Source organism: Gossypium arboreum, chromosome 6, assembly GCF_025698485.1.
Source record: "Gossypium arboreum isolate Shixiya-1 chromosome 6, ASM2569848v2, whole genome shotgun sequence".
Classification (NCBI taxonomy): Eukaryota; Viridiplantae; Streptophyta; class Magnoliopsida; order Malvales; family Malvaceae; genus Gossypium; species Gossypium arboreum.
The window spans coordinates 41,382,940-41,391,212 of NC_069075.1; positions in this window are offsets into that span (position 1 = coordinate 41,382,940).

Sequence of the window (8,273 nt, forward strand, 5' to 3'; positions counted from 1 at the left end):
AGTAAAAATATGGCATTTCTCATTGTACAAACGATGACGCCAAATTTTCAAAGCAAAAATGATGACGGCCAGTTCCAAATCGTGCGTCGGATAATTCTTCTCGTGAAGTTTCAATTGTCTCGAGGAATAAGCTATCACTTTGCCTTGTTGCATCAACACACAACCCAAACCATTCAATGAAGCATCGCTATAAATTACAAATTCTTTTCCCAGTTCAGGTTGTACTAAAATCGGCGCCTCAGTCAATAATGCTTTCAATTTCTCAAAACTTTGCTGACATTTTTCAGACCATTCAAATTTAACACTTTCAGCAACAACTTGGTCATAGGAGTAACAATTATCGAAAATCCTTTGACAAAACGTTGGTAATAACCGACTAAAACCAAAAAGCTTCTAACCTCAGATACATTCATTTGCGGTTTCCAATCAACAATTGCCAAAATCTTGCTTGGATCAACCTGAATACTATCACCTGAAACGATATTTCCCAAAAATCTGACTTCTTAGAGCCAAAACTCACTTTTACTGAATTTAGCAAACAATTTCTTATTTCTCAACGTCTGCAATACTGTTCTCAAATGCTAGGCATGCTCGGATTCATCTCGAGAATAAATCAAGATATCATCAATGATTACAACCAAAAACTTATCTAAATACGGTCGAAAAATTCGATTCATCAAGTCTGTAAAAATGACAGGAGCATTAGTTAGTCCGAAAGGCATAACAAGAAATTCATAATGCCCATACCTTATCCTGAAAGCGATTTTCGGTACATCTGACTCTTTAACTCTCAACTGATAGTAATCAAATTTTAAATTAATCTTCGAGACTACTGTTGCTCCTTTTAATTGATCAAAGAAGTCATCAATCCTTGGCAAAGGATACTTGTTCTTTATAGTCACCTTGTTGAGCTGTCGGTAATCGATACAAAGTCTCATAGATCCGCCTTTCTTCTTTACAAATAACACTGGAACACCCCAGGAAGAAATACTAGGTCTCAGAAAACCCTTATCTGTCAACTCTTGCAACTGACTCAATTCTTTCAATTTAGTCGGAGCCATCCTATATGGAGCAATCGATATCGGTGAAGTCCCAAGTACTGAATCAATAGCAAACTCAACCTCTCTGATAGGAGGTAACCCAGGCAACTCTTCTGGAAACACATCCTGATATTCACATACTACCGGTACTAATTCAATTTTAAATTCAGACATCTTTGTATTCAACACATAAGCAAGATAAGCTTCACAACCTTTCCTTACATACCTCTGAGCAGATATAGACAAAATCACAATAGGCAATTCACTTGATTCATCGATTTCAACCCAAAGAACTTCACTATTTTCACATTTCAATTCAATAGTTTTCTATCTACAATTTATTATGGCATCATGCAGTGTCAACTAGTCCATGCCCAAAATAACATCGAATTCGTCAAATGGCAACAACATTAAATCAGTTGGAAAATAGTGACCTCGAATCATCAAAGGACAATTCTTGCAAACTTTATCAACTAGCACATATTTGCCTAAGGGGTTTGACACTTTAATCACAAACTCGGTAAACTCAACAGGTAGATTCTTACTAGATACCAAATTTACACAAACATAAGAATGAGTCGATCCAGGATCGATCAATGCAATAACATTAGTACCATAAAGAGAAAATGTAGCGGTAATCACATCGAGAGATGACACATCCTTACGAGCACATATGGCATAAGCTCTAGCAGGTGCTCTAGCTTCGAATCTCATAGTTGAATCCTTTGATACACACTTACTGCTAACTCCATTCCAGATATTTCTCGGTGGCCTACCTCTATTGGTAGTATTACTCGACCTTGTACTCTGAAAATTTTCTTCCTTAGCCATCTCAGGGCAATCTTGAATGAAATGCTCTTGAGAACCACACTTGAAATAAGCTCAATCATTCATCCTACACTCGTCGAGATGTCATCTACCACAATGCTGACATTCAGGTCTGTTAGACCTAACATTACCTACACTTGCCATTGAAGTAGTTTGAGCTTTAGGACCCGAATATTGTTTCCCGTGGTCTCTGTGTGAATACCTAGCTGAAAACGAGAATACATTTCTTTGGATTTCTTTGACTGAGATTGAAATGACTTACTCATCAACCTTTTTCTTACGTCTCTAGCCTCACTCTCGGCCTTTCTTTTTCTCTTTGCTTAGTTCTTCAGCCTTGTAAGCTCGTTCAACCAATACAAAAAATTCTTTTAGTTCCAAGATTCCAACTAACAGTCTAATGTTCTCATTCAGCCCATCTTCGAACCTTTTACACATAATAGCTTGGAGGAAACACATTCTCGAGCATACTTACTGAGCTTGACAAATTCTCTCTCATACTCTGCCACTGACATTCGGCCCTGTTTCAACTCAAGAAATTCTTTACGTTTCTGATCGATGGACTGCTGACTAATATATTTCTTTCAAAATTCCTTTTGAAAGAACTCCCATGTAACCCTCTCTCTCGGTACAACAGATACTAGTGTCTTCTACCAATGATATGTTGTGTCCCTTAATAATGATATAGCATATTTCAAGCATTCATTGGGTGTACATGATAACTCATCAAATACCCTGATAGTATTCTCAAGCCAGAACTCGGCTCTCACAGGGTCATCATCTACATTTGCTTTAAATTATTCAGCCCATTATTTTTTAATCTTATCAACCGGAGGCTTATTCAGTCTTACCAATTCCACACCTTGAGGAACTACGGGAATTGGTTGGGGATAAGGAGGGGCCAGAGCATGTTGAGTAGTCGAATTTGTTCGAAAAACTCTGAATACCACTTGTTTGTTATGCGAAGGAAGGCTTCCCTAGCCCCCCCTCCCTGACCAATCATGGGAGGAATACTTTCAGATGGCGCTTCCCCTTGAGCAAGAGTCAGCGCATTACTTTCTACCTCATCAGCTACAAGCTCGATCGGGATCCATTTCCTATATGAACACACAGTTTAAAATTGTCAGGAGTCATCACACTATCACAGTTTATTCATGGCATGTATAGCTAGACTCTTACACATTCAACGTTAGTCCGAGAATCGACTAAACCCTAGCTTTAATACCACTAAATGTAAGACCCCTTACCCGTATTCAACTTCGAAACAGGGTACGAGGCATTACTGGACTTATCACACGAACAAACATACAATTTTGGGTTATAAATTTGCATCCAAATTAAAACCATTTGGACTTAATCATAAAGTCCCTAGTACGAGCCTATGAGGCCCAAAACATGCTTTGGAAGTGGTTCAGGACTAAACCGAAAACTTCAAAACTTTTTCCCTAAATAGGGGTTACACGCCTGTGTGGATATGGGACATGCCCATGTGGGTAGGCCGTGTTGTCACACATGCCCCTGTCCGGACCCCGTGCAAGTCTCTAACTTGTAACTCATGAACAAATTGAGATCACACGGCCAAGTCACACGCCCGTGTCTTAAGCCATGTGGAAAATTAATTTTCATAAAATAGGTGCAGACTTCACATGGCCAAGGCACACACCCATGTTCGAGACCGTGTCATCGACATGGGTTGAGACACAAGCCTGTGTCTTTGCTCGTGTGCTCAATTCTGAGCATTTTGTTTCTCAAAACTAAGGTGCAGGGGAACCATAGCCTAAACACATGCCTGTAGGACAAGTCGTGTGTCACACACGGCTTAGACATACACCCACGTGTCTACCCGTGTGGACAAAAATAAGGCTATTTACCAAGCCATTTTGCCACCTTTTAATGCACACACCTATACAACATAACATAGCACCAATCCAAACATATACATACAACAAAACATCCACAACCAAGACATCAACACATCATTCATGATAGGCATCATTATAACCAATATACTTATAACCAATATTAGCCCATTTCCAATGGCCATATACAAAATAAACTTCTAACCAATATAAGCCAACACATTTGGCCAAATCAATTATGACACATAACAAAATGACCAAGTCCCCTATACATGCCATAACTTAAAATGTTGAATTCATTGATTCCAAAATAATTGTTTATAGTGTGAATGGATGTCCGGCGATCTCCGAACCCGAGCTAGCTTGGTGACAGTATAAGACAAGGGAAAGAAAGGGGAGTAAGCTATATAGCTTAGTAAGTTCATATGAAAAAAATAAGCATACTAACAACACATTAATCATTCAATTTATACAATGTGGGATAACATAAATGATATTAAAATCTCATAGTCATAACTTACATCAATCACAACCTTACCAAGAGTTCATCACCTATCGAGTTTATCACTTATGAGTTTTATGTACATACCTGTCCAACCCGTTACATAACCACATCCTTTCACATCTTTGACATTCTCGTTGAACACTTTGAATATTATTGGATACTCGAAAAATCTTGCACATAAATGCCACATATGTAGCCAAAGCTACCTTATATCTCATAACACATATAAGCTCGCTCTCGAGCTAGTCACAGGCCTACTCACACAAGCTGTCAGTCAGGACGTAGCTACACAGTGCTACTTACACAAGCTGTCAGGTATCCACAACATATGCCGAAATACCCAGCCACTGGTAGGACGTACAAGACCAGCACTCGGATCACATAAAAACATATACACATGGGGTTCCTAGTGAGATGTCACTCGTATCCTATTCTATTCCTAAGGTTCAACCGGGATTTCTCGCTTGTTAAAACTTTGTCGAATACGTCCAAAGAGCCAATCACACAATTCATGCAGTATTAAAGCATTTAAAACATAAATATAACATTGCTTTAATTATATACGAACTTACCTCGGTACAAAAATAGTAGAATTGGACCTAATTGTCAAACACTTCATTTTTTCCCCCGATCTAGGTCCAAACCTCATTTTTCTTTGTCTATAAAAAAAATTTAACTAATTTAATACTCATATTATTCAATTTGGCCCAAAAATAATATTATGGAAAAATTACATTTTTTCCCCTAATGTTTCACATTTTTATAATTTAGTCCCTAAGCTCATAAAATAAAATGTATTCAACTTCTTCAAAACCCAAGCCTAGCCGAACCATTTTCATACTCATACAAGCCCACATTTTCCACTTAATCACACTTTTACTACTCATTTTATAACTTTTACAAATAAGTCCTTTTGACATTTTTACTGAAAATCACTTAGCAAAAGTTGTTTATCTTACAACTAACATACATTTTATACTATTAGACATCAAAATGTCTAACATTGGTAAAATTTTAGACTTTGAAAATACTTCAAAATAGTCCTTGGAAAAGCTAGATTAGGTTATAAGGATCTCAAAAACATGTAAATCATTAAAAACGGGGCTAGAACAGACTTACAATCAAGCTTGGAAGCTTTCACCAAAACTATAGCTATGGTGACTCTTTAAATTCGGTACAAGGGGACTAAACTGGAGAAGATGACATCTTTTTACTAGTTATTTTTGTCTTCATTTACCAAATGATCAAAATGCCCTTCACTTAAAACTTTGAAATTTTATCTAACCATGTCCATTTTTGTCCAACTTAAAGTATAATGGTCTAATTACCATTTAAGGACCTCTAATTTAAAATTTCATAGCAATTAGACACCTCTAGCTTCTAGATCACACATTTTGTACCTATTACAATTTAGTCCTATTTGTCAAATTGGACACCTTATCGATAAAATTTCTTAACAAAATTTTCACACAATCATTCAATCATACTGTAGACCATAAAAAAATATCACAATAACTATTTTTACTTCAAATTTGTGGTCCCAAAATCACTATTCTGATTTGACCCTACAACGGGCTGTTACATGTTGCGGACGGGATTTAGCTCAGACGGGTAATCCTTATAAAAGCCCTCTCGAGCATCCTGATGTATAGTTCTTGTGAACATCCTGATTGGTAGTGATCTTGCATGTGTTGCACACTACCGCAGCTTTTTGTCAGCGTCCTGTTACATGATTCGATCGATTGTGATCCAACAGATAATATGGACACAAACGTAGCTCTATGTGAGCGACCTGATATAAATTCTTACGAGTTACCAGGCATGGCTTGCTTGAACTCACTGTTACCTTATCTGGTGCTCCCTGATATTAACTCTTCAAGTTATCTGTTAAGCTCTATGAGCTCCCTGATTAAAACTCTTATGAGTTTCCTGTTTAGCCTGGATAAGTGTCCTGTTACATGGCTCATCTGAGTATCTTGATATGTGGCCAGAGAGTGTGCTCCCTAGTTATGTGCCCTAACCCTGAATATGAATTGAGAGATCCTAATTTGTACACCTCGAGTGTACTACCTAAGTATCCATCGATATTTCAAATAAATTCAATGGAAGAAATCCTGACATGAGAATATATGAATAAGAAATGAGTTATTACACGTATTTGCCTGAAGTACATGAAAATAATGATACATGATAATTGATATATGGAAACATGTGATAATGATATTTGTACATGGAAGTTATTTGATGAATGTGTTCATCCTTGATTATAGATTTGGAAAATAATATTTTGAATAATATTAGTAAAGTTCGACATGAAATAATATGAACTCAAGATGAATTATTATGAAAATATACTTGTAATATAAATATATGATTTATACGTGTTAAATGAGTGTGATGTGGAAAGCATAAGTGTCTGGAAATCTGATTGTTATGGATCTCATATATGTTTCTTGATGATATTGTGGAATGTATGACTAATAAAGGTAATGAGGATATATGTAGGGCTTGAGATTAAATCGATTGAATATGCCTTACATGTTTATCTTAAAATAGAATGAATGGTAAGTTAAGTACTATGTTATACGAACTTACTAAGCATTATATGCTTTGTGACAGCCTTAAAATAACCCTAGTCGGAATGTGGTTTCGGGACCACAAAAACCGAGGCATAAAAATAATTTGATATTTATTTTGATGCCTATAATATGTGTTAACTCATGTGTGACATTTTTGATGCTTTAATTTAGAGTTATAAATGTGAATTTCACTAGAAAGGACCTAGTAGAAAACTTTGAAAGTATGATGGGGAAATGTGTGATGACTAATTAAAGCATCCATGTAAAACAATGGCCTTGCATGTCAAATATCCCTCTTTTTATAGGAGGTGGCCGGCCATGACAAGGGAGTATGGGCAAAACATGTCATGAAACATGTTTTGTTGGTGCATTAGGGAGAAACATTAAACTAAGGGGTATGGGTAATAAAAAAATGAAAAAAAAATGTGTGTGAAGGCTTCTCCCCTCCCCATTGCCGTGTATTGAAGAAAAGAAAAGAAAAAAATTTGCTCATCCATTTCATTCTCTCTTGACCGAAAATACTAAAGAGGAAGGAAGGAATTTTTGCTTCATGTTTGGTTTGGAAGGGGATTAGAAAGAGATTTGGCTATACTTGCATCAAGATTAAGGTATGTTTGAGGTTGTGCCATGGGATTCATGCATGTTTTTAGTTGCTAGCTTGATGTTTTTATTAGCCCATGGTTCAAATCTTTGCTATGTCATGGAATGATATTCGCCAAAGTGGATGTGGTGTTAATGCCATTGCATGCTAAATATCAAGCTTGATAATGATACATGTGATGGGGATTGAGGACTCTTAGATTTTCTTTTAGCATTTTTGAATGAGATACTAAGTTCTTTATTTAACCATGACCAAATTGAAACGGTATGGTGTTGTGGTGTATTCGCCATGGTATATCCATAAGTATGATTCATGCATGTTGCATGGTAGGTAAGATTTGAGCTTTGGATATGTGTTTATATTTGGATATAAGCAACTTGAGATTCGACCCTTGCACCTACATGAATATATGTTTGCACATGATGTATTGGTATGACATATATACTATTTCAAGGTGTATATTTGCTTGTGATGATGTTTTGATTATGAGGAAATGATAGATGTGTATTGAGTTACAATATGGAATGCGTTAGTTAGTAAAATGTATGCTGTTTTTTTGTGTGGTATTAAGTGTATAATTGGCCTCAACATGGACATGCATATTCGGCCACATGAGGGAAATGGTGTGCATGCATTCGGTTAGAGGCAAGCATATTGATGCTTATTCTTGGCTTAGAAAATCCGCTAAGGAGAGTACTAACTAATGTGTTGAGTTGATTCATGATTTCCGTACATATGTGACTTTAATGTCTAATGAAAATATGTGGGCTAAGTACCTTAAATTCCTCTTCGATGCTCAAATGATAAAACCAATTTATTTGTTAAATTAAGCTCAAGAGCAAAGGGAGCTAAATCCGATAAGGG